Source organism: Hypanus sabinus, chromosome 10 (assembly GCF_030144855.1).
Source record: "Hypanus sabinus isolate sHypSab1 chromosome 10, sHypSab1.hap1, whole genome shotgun sequence".
NCBI classification, from domain to species: Eukaryota; Metazoa; Chordata; class Chondrichthyes; order Myliobatiformes; family Dasyatidae; genus Hypanus; species Hypanus sabinus.
In genome coordinates this window covers 68,815,336-68,833,370 of record NC_082715.1, presented here as the reverse complement: position 1 = coordinate 68,833,370, position 18,035 = coordinate 68,815,336, and the positions used below count along the sequence as shown (strand labels likewise).

Sequence of the window (18,035 nt, the reverse complement as noted above, 5' to 3'; positions counted from 1 at the left end):
TTAAGGATCCCACCCATCCATCCAGCATCCTTTTTGACTTTCTACCATCGGACAGATGACTACAATGAGAATGGTTAGGGTTAGTAACAGCTTCTTCCTCCAGTACATAGGCTTCTGAGCTCCCGGCCAGATTGTATCAAAGTATTACTGGTTAATCTGTTCTGTACCTTAAAATATTTAATGTTAATAAACTTCACTTTGTTATTTATGTGTGATTCATCTGTAAATTTTGTCCTTACCTTCATAAGTTATCGTGTATTATGTGTGTTATGTGCTTTACACCCTGGTTCCAAGAAATGTCTCATTTCTATATGTTATATATATGTATATAGTTAAATGACAATAAACTTCACTTGTCACTTGTGAGATGTTGCACTGTGGTAGGATTTAAACAGTGAGCAGTAGGGCACTGAGGAGCGTGGTGGAACAGAGTGATCTGGGAATACAGATCCACAATTTGTTGAAATTGGCGTCGCAGGTAGATAGGGTCACAAAGAAAGCCTTTGGCACATTGCACGTAAGTCAAAGTATTGAGTACAGGAGTTGGGATGTTATGTTGAAGTTGTACTAACTTAGAATACTGTGTGCAGTTGTAGTCACATTGGAAAGATGTAAAAAAGATTGAAGGAGTACAGAGAAAATTTACGAGTATATTGCCAGGGCTTGAGGACTCGAGTCTGAGCAACGGTTGTTTAGGTCAGAACTTTATTTTCTAAAGCATAGGAGACTGGAGTGAGATTTGATAGAGGTATATAAAATTATGATATGGTAAATGCAAGCAAGCTTTTTCCACTGAGGCTGGATGAGTTTTAGAGCTAGAGGTCATGGGTTAAGGGTGAAAGGTAAAATATTTAACAGGAACGGGGGTAGGGGGGGATTTCTTCACACCGAGGGTGGTGAGAGTAAGGAACAAACTGCCAAGTGGAAATGATGGCTAAAGATTCATTTTCAACATTTAAGATAAATTTGAAGGGGTACATGGATGGGAGGGATAGAGGGGTTGGATCCAGGTGCAGGTTGATAGACCAAGGCAGATTGATAGTTTGGCATGGACTAGATGGGCTGAAGGGTCTGTTTCTGTACTGCAGTGTTCTATGACTTTATGACTATCAGCTTCTAGGTGAAGGACATGTGTTTTCATTCTACAGATTAACTAAAAAACACTCTCCTCATTTGACAAATAACACATGACTGAACATGTAAGGTTTAAAATAATTTATCACTTTGAACCACTACCTCCTCCTTAACACAACAAAGGAAATGTCAAAAATGAATGTTTTGCTTACAAGAAATTTCAGAAATAGTGGAATGATAAACCAATCTGCTGTCAGAGAACAAGTCAGTACAAAACCTGCAGCAATATTGTGCATTCTTTGTAAAAGCTTCTAATATTTTACGATTTAAACCCTCAATTAGTAACTAGCTTCTTTTTCCCCCCTCTCTTCCATTTGTGATGCCTTAAGGCCTTGATGCAATGGAGCCATTCACTGCAGCATCCCTTCCACAACACAGACCTTTTCTTGAATCCTTAGACATCTGGTCAGCAACAAATCAAATGTAGGCCACCACACACCACCTCCTGAAGGGATGAAGCAGAATTGCTTGTCCATCACACAGAAGTTCAACACTTTGAGTAGCCATTGCAGTGTTTGGCTCAATATTCTAGCATAGGCTGCCACTTAAGCAATTAGTGTGATGTTTCTACAACTTGGGGCATGGGGTCGTAGATCAATTCTGGCACTGCCTGTGAGGAGTTTATACATTCACTCTGTGATAGTGTGGGTTTCCTCTGTGTTCTCCAGTTTCCTCCCACAATCTAAAGACGTACCAGTTGTAAATTATCCTGAGATTAGGCTAGTGCTAAACAGGTGGGTTGCTGGGCAGTTTGGCTTGTGGAGCCGGTAGGGCCTGTTCCACGTTGTATCTCTAAATACAGAGAGAAAAAAACCACTGCTGAACTAAGGCAGTTTACAAGAGTCAACCCCATCCCCAGTCCAGTATGACTCAAAATAGCAGGTTTCTTTCATGTCACAAACAGGAGAAAATCTTCAGATGCTGTAAATCCAAGCAACACATACAAAATGCTGGAGGAACTCAGCAGGCCAGGCAGCATCCATGGAAAAAAGTACACACTTTGGAGTCCTGCTGAAATGTTGAATGTACTCTTTTCCATAGATGCTATTGCTTAGGCTTCTATCATAGAGCCTTACAGCGCATTAAGGAGCCTTCGGCCTATGATGTTGTGTTAACTTACATAAAGGCAGCAGTGCTCTCCATGCACTCTCCACACACAGGATCGGAAGGGTCTTGACCTGAAACGTTGATTATTTATTCCTCTCCATAGATGTTGCCTAACCTGCTAAGTTACTTCAGCATTTTGTGTGTTTCACTGGATATCTAGCATCTGCAAAATCTCTTGTGGTTCGGGACCCTTTATATCCACATCTCCCCAAGGAACAGCACCTGGCAATGGTGGCCTTTGGTGTTGCATGAAGTTGGTGGCTGGACAGTGGTCTTCACATTGAGGTCACTCATATCAAGGTCACTCCCCTCGTAGCCAAGGTCAAGTGTGAGTGTTATGAAATGTGAAACAGCAAACAATGGGTCACAGTCTTGCATTCCCCACAAAACTAGTCATTATATCGTCCACTTCAGACACTGTCATAACAAAGGCCAAATCTGGGTACCCACATATCACACCATCAATACTTCAGAACCCCAAACCCACGGAACTACGTAATGTACTGGCTAGACACAGGAGTACATTCAGCCAGAGACTCATTCCACCGAGATGTAACACTGAGCGTCACAGGAAGTTATTCCTGCCTGTGGCCATCAAACTTTACAACTCCTCTCTCGGAGTGTCAGACACCCTGAGCCAATAGGCCGGTCCTGGACTTATTTCCACTTGGCACGATTAACTTATTATTAATTGCTATATTTCTACACTATTCTTGGTTGGTGCGGCTGTAACAAAACCCAATTTCCCTCGGGATCAATAAAGTATGTCTGTCTGTCTATCTCCAAACCAGATCTATGTATATGCATTTCGCACTATCACCGCTTCAGAATCCCAAACTCAAACTGGAGTAAAACCCAGGATCAGATTTATTTATCACAGGTAGATCAAAACATACTATGAAATGAGTCGTTGGTGTTAACAACCAACACAACCTGCTGGGGACAGCCTGCAAATGTCGCCACTATAGCATGTCCACGATGCTTGGCAGGACAATATCAACAACAGCAAAACAAGTTCCTTTCCCACACTCCCGGCCATACACACACACCTCTTCCATACAGGTGAACACACATTAAAGGTCTGCGCATCTGCACTGACTGCTGAATTAAAAACAAACTGCCTGATAGCAAATTATTATTTTGTCTTACCTAATGACACTTCTCAATCTTTTTTCTCCACGTTCCATACACATAAAAATGTTAAGCAATTTCAGCTACACTGCTATAATTTGCCTCTGTTTAACACAGATGTTTCTTAAACCATGGACAGCTGGAAAACTATTGTTCAGCTGCAGGATAGTGTGGATGAGCCACAACCCAGTTCTGCATTCTGGCTTCCCAAACGCAGTCCATCGACAAATCCAATCTGCGAAGTAAATCTATTATCAAAGTGCATACATGTCACTATGTGCTAATCTGAGTACCATTTTCTTACAGGCATTCACAGAAGAGCAAAGAAATACAACAGAATCAGTGAAACACTACAGACAAATAAAGACTGACAAGAAATCAATGTGTGAAAAACGACAACCTGGACATAGTTAGGAACTATTTTTTTTCCTCCATTTGCCCCTGGCTTAATAAGTAGAACCTCAATTACACAGTATTATCAGCTTCCTCCCAAACAAAGTTTAGTATATGGGAAGATTTATGTTTACTACCTACTTCCAGGATTTGACAAATTCGAGTGTTGATCCTGTCAACAAAGGAAGTTAACGTGACATTTTATAAACACGACATAATTTACAGATGCTGGAAATCCAGAGCAACACACTCAAAATGCTGGAGAAATTTGGCAGGTCAGGCAGCCATTAACAGAGAGGAATAAACCGTCGATGTGTTGGGCCGAGACCATTAGTCAAGACTGGACGGGATGAGGCAGGATGCCAGAATAAGGTGGGTACTCTTACCTCTCCCCTACCTTCTTATTCTGGCTTCTTCCCCATGACATTTTATGTCCACTTTTGGTATACTCGTAGCAGTTTCACTACAAACACCATCTTAAAGTTTCTATCCAGCACAACAGGGGCCAAGCTAATGACAGACCTATATACATGAGGATAGGATAAAATAAAGACACGTTTCTTTATCAGCAGTCTGAATAACTATGCACGGACAGTCACCCTGCTGTTCCACATCCCAACTCATTCAAAGCACATACCAGAAAGAAAGGCCCATTGTCTCTAGGTTGCTACATAACTGATGATTTTTAGGAATTTTTAGTATCAAATCGCATTCTCTGTCTGCTATGGGCAACCTCTTGATCCACATTCATTGAAACACAGCCCTTGCCTTACACATAAAGCCTGCCTTGTTAGCATGACTACAATTAGATAGAACTGATCTAAAACTGACCCATTACGATTCAGATTAGTGCCATAACATCCTAGAATTTTTTTTCTCAAGATGTACTAGATCACAGTTTTCTTAAATGGTTTGGTTTCGAAAACAGCAGGCAGGCTAGGGTTAGAAAAGTAGCCTGATGTTTTCGGTCTGTCTGTCATTCGAAAACCTTTGGGGTACAGTGTCCAGTGTAATTGCGAGGTGTGTGGTAGAGAAGTCATAACACTGAACTAGGTACGTTTTTTTTAAAGGGGAAAACAAAGCAGAAAGATATACAACTTAAATACTTAAAGTACTAGAAGGCATGCATTAAAGGGGAGAGGGGAAAGTTTAGAGGTATTATAGATTCAGAATCCGGTTTATTATCAATGATGTATGTTGTGAAATTTGTTGTTTTGTGGCAACAGTACAATGCAAGACATAGCATATACTATAAATTATGATAAATATATTATATATATCTATATGTAGATATATACACACACTGTACACATGTACACACATATAAAGGATATATTTATATACATATACATGGCATATAAGAATATATACAGTATTTATAAATTAAATAATAAGTAACGCAGACAGAGTAAAAATAGTGAGGTAGTGTTCATGGATTGGTTCATTGTCCATTCAGAAATCTGATAGCAGATTCACAGAGTCATAGAGCACTACCGCACAGAAACAGGCACTTCAGTCCATCTAGTTTATTCTCCCTGGTCCCACAACTGGACCATAGCCCTCTATACTCCTCCCATCTATGTACTGTGTGTGGGGAGCTTTTTCTTTACAGAGAGTGGTGGCTGTTTGGAATGCATTTCTTGGGGTGGCGGTGGAGGCTGTTAAAGGTGTTTAAGAGGCTGTTGGATAGACACATAAATGTGCAGGAAATGAAGGGATATGTACTGTGTGCAAGCAAAAGAGATTGAATTTAATTTGGCATTGTGCATGGTACAATATACTAGGCCAAAAAGCCTGTACCTACACTGTGCCATTCTATGTTCTAAACCACTGGAACACATACTCCAGGTGTTTACATCTGCTTTACAGCACCAAAGTAAGATGATTAAAAGAAAAAGTAATAAAGTAGGGAATGTTAAGGAATAACATCCCCCACCCTCACCTTTGACCCCTGTCAATGCTCTACACCAGACTGACTGAGATACTGAACACGGTCACAGCAAGATGATTTATGGCAATCAATTCTGATTCAATGGAAAGGGCCTGTTCTAAAGGGCTAAAACAGAAGGCACACCGGAGAACAAGTGCAGAAGTGATCAGCAAATCCGCCAACCCGCCCCATCACCGAACGTGACTTAACCCCTCGAACTCCACCAGGTCCCCACAGTCTTCCATTCCCATCTGATCTACTGCATCTTAAACACCAAGGTTCAAGAATCAAATTTATTCACCGTATACATTTATTGGGAATTTGCTGTGGTGTGAAAAAAGGAAGTTCTCCACACCTCAATGTTACGTAGACATTGTTCGAGACACTCACCCTAGTGAAAACATCTCCACATTTACCCTGCCAGGCCTCCTCAGGATCTTAAATATTTCAATACAAGATCAACCCTATCAACCTGCATGGTAAACATCAAGGATCAACTTCATTCACCATATACATTTACATTTATTAGGAATTTGCTGTGGTGCAGCAACAATTACAAACAATACAGAATTGTATACAATAAAAATAAATTAGATTGTAGTATGGATATGGAATACAATGTGCATAAATACATAAATCTCAGTATTATTTATAATGTAAGCAGCAATTTTAAAGGTGGTTTAAAGTGTTTGAAGCTCTTTTGGAAGAGGACAGCGAGGCTTTGAGAGGAAGTGCGGCGGCGGCCATTTTCAAATTGTCCAATTGCGTCTCAGATCAGAGTTCTGAGAGGCGGGACTGCGCAGGCGCATGAGGAGGCCTGGGAAGGAGGGAAGATATAAAAAGAATGCAGCTTTAAGAAGCAGGCAGCTTCGTTTGCGGGCAGCGGAGTGCGCCGGGAGCAGAGTGTAGGGCTTGGGCTCAGGGGGCTTAGGCAGAAGAGGGCACAGTAGGCTTATCTTTCAGTTCTTGTTATTGTCAGTTTTTTGGGAAGTATGAGTGTGAGGGCAGCTTGTTGTTCTCGGTGTCGGATGTGGGAGGTCCTGGAGTCTCCGAGCCTCTCGGACGTCCACATCTGCGCCAGGTGTGCCGAACTGCAGCTCCTGAGGGACCGAGTTAGGGAACTGGAGCTGCAGCTCAATGGCCTTCGCCTGGTCAGGGAGAGTGAGGAGGTGATAGAGAGGAGTTACAGGCAGGTGGTCACTCCAGGGCCACGGGAGGCAGATAGGTGGGTCACGGTCAGGAAGGGGAAGAGGCAGGTACCAGAGAGTACCCCAGCGGCTGTACCCCTTGACAATAAGTACTCATGTTTGAGTACTGTTGGGGGGGGACAGCCTTCCTGGTGGAAGTGACAGTGGCCGGGCCTCCGGCACAGAGGACGGCCCCGTAGCTCAGAAGGGTAGGGATAGAAGAAAGAGGACCATAGTAATAGGGGACTCGATAGTCAGGGGTTCAGACAGGCGGTTCTGTGGAGGTCATCGGGAGTCCTGGATGGTAATTTGCTTCCCCGGTGCCAGGGTTCGGGACGTTTCTGATCGCGTCCAAGATATCCTGAAGTGGGAGGGTGAGGAGCCAGAGGTCGTGGTACATGTAGGTACCAATGACATAGGTAGGAAAGGGGAAGAGGTCCTAAAACGAGAGTATAGGGAGTTAGGAAGGCAGTTAAGAAGAAGGACCGCAAAGGTAGTAATCTCGGGAGTACTGTCTGTGCCACGCGACAGTGAGAGTAGGAATAGAATTAGGTGGAGGATGAATACGTGGCTGTGGGATTGGAGCAGGGGGCAGGGATTCAAGTTTCTGGATCATTGGGACCTCTTCTGGGGCAGGTGTGACCTGTTCAAGAAGGACGGGTTACACTTGAATCCTGGGGGGACCAATATCCTAGCGGGGAGGTTTGCTAGGGCTACAGGGCAGACTTTAAACTAGTAAGATGGGGGGGGGAGGCTGGAATCAATTTGAGGAAACCATGGGAGAGGAGGTTAGTTCACCAGTACAGCAAGTAAATAGACAGTGTGTGAGGGAGGAAAGGCAGGTGTTGGAGAAGGGATGCGCTCAGCCCGAAGATGTAGGGAAGAAGAAAGAAAAGGATAATAAATTTGAATGCATTGTTAGGGATGAAAAGAAAGGAGGGGGTGGAGAGTATCTTAAATGTATCTTTTTTAATGCTAGGAGCATTGTAAGAAAGGTGGATGAGCTTAAAGCGTGGATTGATACCTGGAATTATGATGTTGTAGCTATTAGTGAAACATGGTTGCAGGAAGGATGTGATTGGCAACTAAATATTCCTGGATTTAGTTGCTTCAGGTGTGATAGAGTAGGAGGGGCCAGAGGAGGAGGTGTTGCATTGCTTGTCCGAGAAAATCTTATGGCGGTGCTTTGGAAGGATAAATTAGACAGCTCCTCTAGGGAGGCTATTTGGGTGGAATTGAGGAATGGGAAGGGTGTAGTAACACTGATAGGAGTGTATTATAGGCCACCTAATGGGGAGCGTGAGTTGGAAGAGCAAATGTGTAAGGAGATAGCAGATATTTGTAGTAAACACAAGGTGGTGATTGTGGGAGATTTTAATTTTCCACACGTAGACTGGGAAGCTCATTCTGTAAAAGGGCTGGATGGTTTAGAGTTTGTGAAATGTGTGCAGGATAGCTTTTTGCAACAATACATAGAAGTACCGACTAGAGATGGGGCAGTGTTGGATCTCCTGTTAGGAAATGCGATAGGTCAGCTGACAGATGTATGTGTTGGGGAGCACTTCGGGTCCAGCGATCACAATAGCATTAGCTTCAATTTAATTATGGAGAAGGACAGGACAGGACCTAGAGTTGAGGTTTTTGATTGGAGAAAGGCTAACTTTGAGGAGATGCGAAGGGATTTAGAGAGAGTGGATTGGGTCAAGTTGTTTTATGGGAAGGATGTAATAGAGAAATGGAGGTCATTTAAGGGTGAAATTATGAGGGTACAGAATCTTTATGTTCCTGTTAGGTTGAAAGGAAAGATTAAAGGTTTGAAAGCACCATGGTTTGCAAGGGATATTAGAAATTTGGTTCGGAAAAAGAGGGATGTCTACAATAGATATAGGCAGCATGGAGTAAAGGAATTGCTCGAGGAATATAAAGAATGTAAAAGGAATCTTAAGAAAGAGATTAGAAAAGCTAAAAGAAGTTACGAGGTTGGTTTGGCAAATAAGGTGAAAGTAAATCCGAAAGGTTTCTACAGTCATATTAAAAGCAAGAGAATAGTGAGGGATAAAATTGGCCCCTTAGAGAATCAGAGTGGTCAGCTATGTGTGGAGCCGAGGGAGATGGGAGAGATTTTGAACGATTTCTTCTCTTCGGTATTCACGAAGGAGAAGGATATTGAATTGTGTAAGGTGTGGGAAACAAGTAAGGAAGTTATGGAACCTATGACAATTAAAGAGGTGGAAGTACTGGCGCTTTTAAGAATTTTAAAAATGGATAAATCTCCGGGTCCTTACAGGATATTCCCCAGGACCTTGAGGGAAGTTTGTGTAGAAATAGCAGGAGCTCTGACGGAGATCTTTAAGATGTCATTAGAAACGGGGATTGTGCCGGAGGATTGGCGTATTGCTCATGTGGTTCCATTGTTTAAAAAGGGTTCTAGAAGTAAGCCTAGCAATTATAGACCTGTCAGTTTGGCATCAGTGGTGGGTAAATTAATGGAAAGTATTCTTAGAGATTGTATTAATAATTATCTGGATAGACAGGATCTGATTAGGAGTAGCCAGCATGGATTTGTGCGTGGAAGGTCGTGTTTGACAAACTTTATTGAATTTTTTGAAGAAATTATGAGGAATGTTGACGAGGGTAAGGCAGTGGATGTAGTCTATATGGACTTCAGCAAAGCCTTTGACAAAGTTCCACATGGAAGATTAGTTAAGAAGGTTCAGTCGTTAGGTATTAATGCTGGAGTAATAAAATGGATTCAACGGTGGCTAGATGGGAGATGCCAGAGAGTAGTGGTAGATAATTGTTTATCGGGATGGAGGCCGGTGACTAGAGGGGTGCCTCAGGGATCTGTTTTGGGCCCAATGTTGTTTGTAATATACATAAATGATCTGGATGATGGGGTGGTAAATTGGATTAGTAAGTATGCCGATGATACTAAGGTAGGAGGTGTTGTGGATAATGAGGTGGGTTTTCAAAGCTTGCAGGGAGATTTATGCCGGTTAGAAGAATGGGCTGAACGTTGGCAGATGGAGTTTAATGCTGAGAAGTGCTCAGATGCTCAGATCGGGTGCAGGCTATTCTTGAGAACGAGGGCATGAACCCAGATGTAGTGGTCCATGTAGGGACCAATGATGTAGGTAAGGTGAGTGAGGGGGTCCTGCTTAGAGAGTTCAGGGAGTTAGGAGTGAAGCTGAAAGGCAGGACCTCCAGGGTGACAATCTCGGGATTGATACCTGTGCCACATGCGAGTGAGGCAAAGAATAGAATGATTATGCACATTAATACGAGGCTGAGAGCATGGTGCAGGAAGGAAGGGTTCAGGTTTTTGGATAATTGGTCTTTGTTCCAGGGACATTGGGATCTGTTTCAAAGGGACGGTCTACATCTGAACCGGAGGGGTACTAACATTCTTGCAGGAATGTTTGCCAGTGCTGCTCGGGGGGGGGGGGGGTTTAAACTAGATGTGCAGGGGACAGGGATCCAGATCCAGAGGGTTGGTCAGAAGGAGCATGGGGTTAAATGTGTAGAAGGTGATCTTGAGAAGGTCATCAAAATTCAAGGTGCAATTAGCCCGATGGAAGTTCAAGGATCTGGGTTAGGTACAAATGACAGTGTTTTAAGCAAAGAGAGGAGGAATGGGCTAAGAATTCTATACTTGAATGCGCGTAGTGTCAGAAATAAGACAGATGAGCTTGAAGCTCAGATGAAAATGGGGAGCTACGATATTGTTGGGATAACGGAGACATGGCTGCAAGGGGATCAGGCCTGGGAATTGAGTGTACCAGGGTATACGTGCTATCGTAGAGACAGAAATATGGGAAGAGTGGGTGGGTGGCCCTGTTGGTGAGGAATGAGATTCAGTCCTTAGCAAGAGGTGACTTGGGAACAGGGGAAGTAGAGTCTGTGTGGATTGAGCTGAGGAACAGTAAGGGTAAAAAGACCCTAATGGGTGTTGTGTACAGGCCCCCAAACAGTAGCGTGGATATTGGGTACAAGTTGATTAGGGAGTTAACATTGGCATGTGCTAAAGGTAATGCAGTCGTTATGTGAGATTTCAACATGCAGGTGAACTGGGAGAATCAGTTAGGTGCTGGACCCCAGGATAGGGAGTTTGTGGAGTGTCTAAGGGATGTATTTTTGGAACAGCTTGTGCTTGAGCCAACCAGGAACGAGGCTATTTTGGACTTGGTGATGTGTAATGAACAGGAATTGATAAGTGATCTTGAAGTAAAGGAGCCATTAGGAAGTAGTGATCATAACATGATAAGATTTTATCTACAATTTGAGAGGGATAAGGGTAGATCAGAGGTGTCAGTGTTGCAATTAAATAAAGTAGACTACGGAGCCATGAGGGAAGAGCTGGCCAATGTTAAATGGGCAGATGCCCTGGCAGGAAAGACAGTGGATCAGCAGTGGCAGATATTCTTGGGGATAGTACAAAAGATGCAAAAGCAGTTCATTCCAATGAGAAGGAAGGATTCAAGGAGGGGGAAGGGGCCACAGTGGTTGACAAAGGAAGTCAGAGATTGTATAGCATTAAAGATAAAGAAGTATGACAGGGCTAAGATGAGTGGGAATACAGATGATTGGGAAAGTTTTAAGGAACAGCAGATCTTAACTAAAAAAGCAATACGGAGAGAAAAAATCAGGTATGAGCTCAGTCTAGCCAGGAATATAAAAGGGGATAGCAAAAGCTTTTTTAGCTATGTGAAGAGAAAGAAGATAGTTAAGAACAATGTTGGCCCCTTGAAGAATGAATTGGGAGAAATTGTTATGGGAAACAGGGAAATGGCAACAGAATTTAATGCATACTTTAGATCTGTCTTCACCAGGGAGGACACAAGCAATCTCCCAGATGTATGGATGGGCCAGGGTCATAAGATATCAGAGGAGTTGAGACAGATTGACATTAGGAAAGAAACTGTGATGAGTAGACTGGTAGGACTGAAGGCTAATAAATCCCCGGGTCCAGATGGTCTGCATCCGAGGGTTCTAAAAGAGGTGGCTCAGGAAATTGTGGATGCATTGGTAATCATTTTCCAATGTTCCTTAGATTCAGGATCAGTTCCTGAAGATTGGAGAGTGGCTCATGTTATCCCACTTTTCAAGAAGGGAGGGAAGGAGAAAATGGAGAACTATCGCCCTGTTAGCCTAACGTCAGTCCTGGGGAAGATGCTTGATTCCATTATTAAGGACGAAATAGTGGCACATCTTGATGGCAGAAATAGGATTAGGCCAAGCCAGCATGGATTTACCAAGGGCAAATCATGCTTGACTAATCTGTTGGAGTTTTTTGAGGGTGTAACAAGGATGTTAGACGAGGGTAAGCCAGTGGATGTTGTGTACCTAGATTTTCAGAAGGCATTCGATAAGATGCCACATAGGAGATTGGTGAGTAAAATCAGAGCTCATGGCATTGGGGGCAGGGTTTCAACATGGATAGAAAACTGGTTGGCAGATAGAAAGCAAAGGGTAGCAGTGAATGGGTGTTTCTCAGACTGGCTGGAGGTGACTAGTGGGGTACCACAGGGCTCTGTATTGGGACCACAGCTCTTTACGATTTATGTCAACGATTTAGATGAGGGCATTGAAAACTATATCAGCAAGTTTGCTGACGATACTAAACTGGGTGGCAATGTGACATGCGAAGAGGACGTTAGGAGAATACAGGGAGACTTGGATAGGCTGAGTGAGTGGGCAGATACTTGGCAGATGTCATTCAATGTGAATAAATGTGAAGTTATCCACTTTGGAAGCAGGAACAAGAGGGCAGAGTATTGTCTGAATGGTGTAGAGTTAGGTAAGGGAGAAATGCAAAGAGACCTAGGAGTCCTAGTTCATCAGTCAATGAAGGTGAATGAGCAAGTGCAACAGGCAGTGAAGAGGGCAAATGGAATGTTGGCCTTTATTACAAGGGGAATTGAGTACAAGAGCAAGGATGTCCTTTTGCATTTGTACAGGGCCCTGGTGAGACCACACCTGGAATATTGTGTACAGTTTTGGTCTCCAGGTTTAAGGAAGGACATTCTGGCAATTGAGGAAGTGCAGCGTAGATTCACTAGGTTGATTCCTGGGAGGGCAGGGCTGTCTTACGCAGAGAGATTGGAGAGACTGGGCTTGTACACGCTGGAATTGAGGAGATTGAGAGGGGATCTGATTGAAACATTTAAGATAATTAAAGGATTTGATAGGATTGAGGCAGGAAATATGTTCCAGATATTGGGAGAGTCCAGTACCAGAGGGCAAGGATTGAGAATAAGAGGCCAGTTATTTAAAACAGAGTTGAGGAAGAGCTTCTTCTCCCAGAGAGTTGTGGAGGTGTGGAATGCACTGCCTCGAAAGACGGTGGAGGGCAATTCTCTGGATGCTTTCAAGAAGGAGCTAGATAGATATCTGATGGATAGGGGAATCAAGGGATATGGGGACAAGGCAGGGACTGGGTATTGATAGTGAATGATCAGCCATGATCTCAGAATGGTGGTGCAGACTCGAGGGGCCGAATAGTCTACTTCTGCACCTATTGTCTATTGTCTATTGAAGTGTGAGGTTCTACATTTTGGCAGGAATAATCCAAATAGAACATACAGGGTAAATGGTAGGGCATTGAGGAATGCAGAGGAACAGAGAGATCTAGGAATAACAGTGCATAGTTCCCTGAAGGTGGAGTCTCATGTAGATAGGGTGGTGAAGAAGGCTTTTGGAACGCTGGCCTTTATAAATCAAAGCATTGAGATGTAATGTTAAAATTGCACAAGGCATTGGTAAGGCCAAATTTGGAATATTGTGTACAGTTCCGGTCACCGAATTATATGAAAGATATCAATAAATTAGAGAGAGTGCAGAGACGATTTACTAGGATGTTACCTGGGTTTCAGCACTTAAGTTACAGAGAAAGGTTGAACAAGTTAGGTCTCTATTCATTGGAGCGTAAAAGGTTGAGGGGAGATTTGATTGAGGTATTTAAAATTTTGAGAGGGATAGAAAGAGTTGACGTGAATAGGCTGTTTCCATTGAGAGTAGGGGAGATTCAAACGAGAGGACATGATTTGAGAGTTAGGGGGCAGAAGTTTAAGGGAAACACGAGGGGGTATTTCTTTACTCAGAGAGTGATAGCTGTGTGGAGTGAGCTTCCTGTAGAAGTAGTAGAGGCTGGTTCAGTTGTGTCATTTAAGGTAAAACTGGATAGGTATACAGACAGGAAAGGAGTGGAGGGTTATGGGCTGAGTGCAGGTAGGTGGGACTAGGTGAGATTAAGAGTTCGGCACAGACTAGGAGGGCCAAGATGGCCTGTTTCCGTGCTGTGATTGTTATATGGTTTTTATATGTTTACAGTGCAATGATGGGGATAATAAATAGAGGGTTTTGTGGGGGGGGGGGGGCGGGTGAATGTGAATGATTGATCAAAGTTAACTGCCTGGGAGAAGAAACTGAAAATTTTTATTTTAATAGCCTTACAGTATCGAATGATCCAGCCTGCACCTCCCTCTGGGTCAGAAATTCCAGAGATTCAGTACTCTCTGCAAAAAGAAATCCTCCACATTTCAGTGTTAAGTAAGCAGTCTCTTAACTTGTAATCATGTCCCCTCATTCGACACATTCCCACCTGAGAAAATATCCCAACATTTATCCTGTCAGGCCTCCTCAGGATCTTCAATATCTCAATAAGATCACCCTCATTCAGGCACAACCTGTTTAGTCTCTCCAGGTCGGATAATCCTCCCATATCAGAAATCAGCCTCATGAACCCCATCTGGACCATATCCAATGCTACTATATTTCAGACTCTACAAAGCAACAATTTTACGACTGACATATTCATGGAAATGTTCTTTTTGAAGTAGTTAGTTATTTAATACTGATATCACTGCTAATGCAATGCTGATAATTCACTTGGACCCGGTCCAAGGTCTGGAGGGGAATTCTGAAGCCAAGTTCAAACTATTTCTTCAGAAACATGAGAAATTATCTTGATGCTGCAACTTATAATGTAGCAAAAAGGATTCCTTGAGAACATCAGTGAAAATGGCACCTTGTCTATGCATATCCCTGCAGAAAATCAGTTAAGGGAAATGTCTGGGACAGGGTTCCTACAACAACAATACTGGTCGCCTGACTACAGGAAGGATGTGGAAGCCATTGAAAGGGTGCAGAGGAGATTTACAAGGGTGTTGCATGGATTGGGCAGCATGCCTTATGAAAACAGGTTGTTTGAACTCGGCCTTTTGTCCTTGGAGCGACAGAAGATGAGAGGTGACCTGAAAATGATGTATAAGGTGATGAGAGGCACTGATCATGTGGGTAGTCAGAGGCTTTTTCCAAGGGCTGAAGTGGTTGGCGTAAGAGGACACAGGTTTAAGGTGCTGGGGAGTAGGTACAGAGGAGGTGTCAGGTGTAAGTTTTTTTTAAAACGCAGAGAGTACTGAGTGCATGGAATGGGCTGCCAGCAATGGTGGTGGAGGTGGATACGATAGGGTCTTTCTTAAGAGACTTTTCGATCTGTACATGGAGCTTAGAAAAATAGAGGCCTATGGGTGAGCCTAGTAATTTCTAAGGTAGGGATCTGTTCGGCAGAACTTTGTGGGCCAAAGGGCCTATGGTTCTAACAACAGCAAAAGAGTGTTCAGTTTGGGTCACTTCTTTTGAAACAGTTTCTGACACACAGATGGCAGCTAACAGCTGAAACACAAGCTTACATTCTGTCGGTCTCCTTCTCTTTTATATTAATAAGTCTTCTTTAATGCTAATGAACTATCATCATCCTTGGGAAACAGCTTCCTCCCACAGGCTGTGAGATCACTGAACTCCCTGCCACCATCTAGGTTCTCAACACATATGAAGTGCCAGTTGCATTATACTGTTTACGTTTTACTGTAAATGCACCTTATGCTAAATGTCAATCTTCCAGAATATATCTTATTATCTGTAAATTAGTGTGTGTGAGTGTGAGAGTGTGAGAGTGTGAGAGTGTGTGTGTGTGTGTGTGTGTGTGTGTGTGTGTGTGTGTGTGTGTGTGTGTGTGTGTGCGTGCGTGCGAGATGCACCTTGTTTTGTTTGGAGGTATACATATTTATGGTTGAATGACAATAAACTTAAACTTGAAGATGGAACTGTGGATTACAGACTGCTGTAGAAAACTACAAACTCATCTGACCACTACAAACTACAATTGGTCAAAAAGCACTGTTACTGGCTGTCAATGCTGACCTTACCAGAGAACACACTGACCAGTATCTGAGAACAAAGACCAGACAGTATAAAGCCCTCTTCACTTTACCTCTCAAGTTTGACCCTTTAGTTCTGCTAACAAAAAGGCATGCCAGTAACTACTTAATTATACGCTGAGGAGATTTGGTACACCACTAAAGACTTGCAAATTTCTACAGATGTATGGTGGAGTGCATTCTGTCATTTTGACCCCTCCCCACATTCTGCAGGGAGCACACCCTCCATAACTCCTAGGTTTGCTCCCTGATTTACAATGGAGATGAGGAGGAATTTCTTTAGCTAGACAGTGGTGGATCTATGCCACAGGCAGCTGTGGAGGCCAAATCTTTATGTATATTTAAGGCAGAGGTTGAAAGGTTCTTCATTGGTCAGGGCATGAAGGGAGATGAGGAGAAGGCATGAGAATGGAGCTGAGAGGAAAATTGGATCAGCCATGATGAAATGGTAGTGCACTCAATGGGCCAAATGGCCTAATTTTGCTCCTATATCTTATGGTCTTATGGTATAAAAACTTTAAAATTCATCTGCTTCATCTAATCAAATTTCATCTCATTGACCATGCTTAATTATTTTTCATTATATGCACACACACAGTGGCTAATTTATTAGGTACACCTGCTCATTAATGCAAATATCTAATCAGCCAATCAGATGGAAGCAACTTAATATATAAAAGCATGCAGACATGGTCAAGAGGTTCAGTTAGTGTTCAGACCAAACATTAGAATGAGGAAGAAATGTAATGCTAGTGATTTTAACCATGCAATAAGTGTTGATGCCAGACAGGCTGGTTTGAATATCTCAGGAACTGCTGATCTCCTAGAGTTTTCAAGCACACATTTCCTATTTACAGAGAATGGTGTGAAAAACAAAAATCATCCACTGAGTGACAGTTCTGTGGGTGATAAGACCTTGTTACTAAGAGACCTAATAAAGGGTCTTGGCCTGAAACATCACATTTATTCCTTTTCATAGATGCTGCCTGGCCTGCTGAGTTCCTCCAGCATGTGTGCTGCCTTGGATTTCCAGCAACTGCGGATTTTCTCGAATTTGTTAAGGAGGTCAGAGGAGAATCACTAGACTGCCTCAAGCTGACAGGAAAGTGACAGTACCTCAAATTATAGGGCACCATGGTAGCATAGGGGTTGGCACCACACTATTACAGCCTGGGGCATTGGAGTTTGGAATTCATTTCCAGTATCCTCTGTAAGAAAGTTTATATGCTCTTCTCATGTGCTTCCTCCAGGTGCTCTGGTTTCCTCCCACAGTCCAAAGACATTCCAGTTCGTAGGTTCATAGGTTATTGGAGTTTGTTCTGTGATAAAGTTAGGGGTAATAGGTGGGTTGCTGAGTGGTAGTGCCTGCTGGACCTGAAGGGCTTGTTCCAAGCTGCATTTCCAAATACAAAATAATAAAAACAACCACACGTTACAGCAGCGGTGTTCACAAGGGCATCTCTGAACGTACATGTCAAACCTTGAAGTGGATGGGTTACAGCAGCAGAAGGCCACAACAGAATTCACTCCTCTACCTAATGAAGTGACCACTGAGTGCATACTCTTGTTGAACATACAGTAATTTTTTTAATGTATTGCACTGTACTGCTGCCACACAACAGCAAATTTCACCATATTTGTCAGTGATTCTGACTCTGATGTGTAGGAGTTAGTGTTAGTGTTGGGATAACTGAGTTACATTTCCAGATCAGGAGCCAATACCTTTGAATCATGATCCAAATCACGCTATTTTCTACCACCGTAGGGTAGACGCATTTCAGCAGATTGATTAACCTCTACACAGAATTACCTTGCTATAAAGGAATTAATTTAGCTTGAACAAAACAGATGAATAATCTGTTATGCTATTTAAAAATTGCAGGAAACGCCTAAGACTTGTGCATTCTTGAAATATGTGAGCATTCAACCCCTTCG

The 18,035-nt window shown here is 42.9% G+C and overlaps 1 protein-coding gene across 9 annotated transcripts in view; it reads right to left on the bottom strand.

Annotated features, from left to right (window-relative positions):
* arhgef10 (Rho guanine nucleotide exchange factor (GEF) 10) overlaps positions 1–18,035 on the bottom strand; it is a 216,685-nt gene that overhangs the window by 154,649 nt on the left and 44,001 nt on the right. The gene's annotated exons all lie outside the window — the stretch shown is intronic.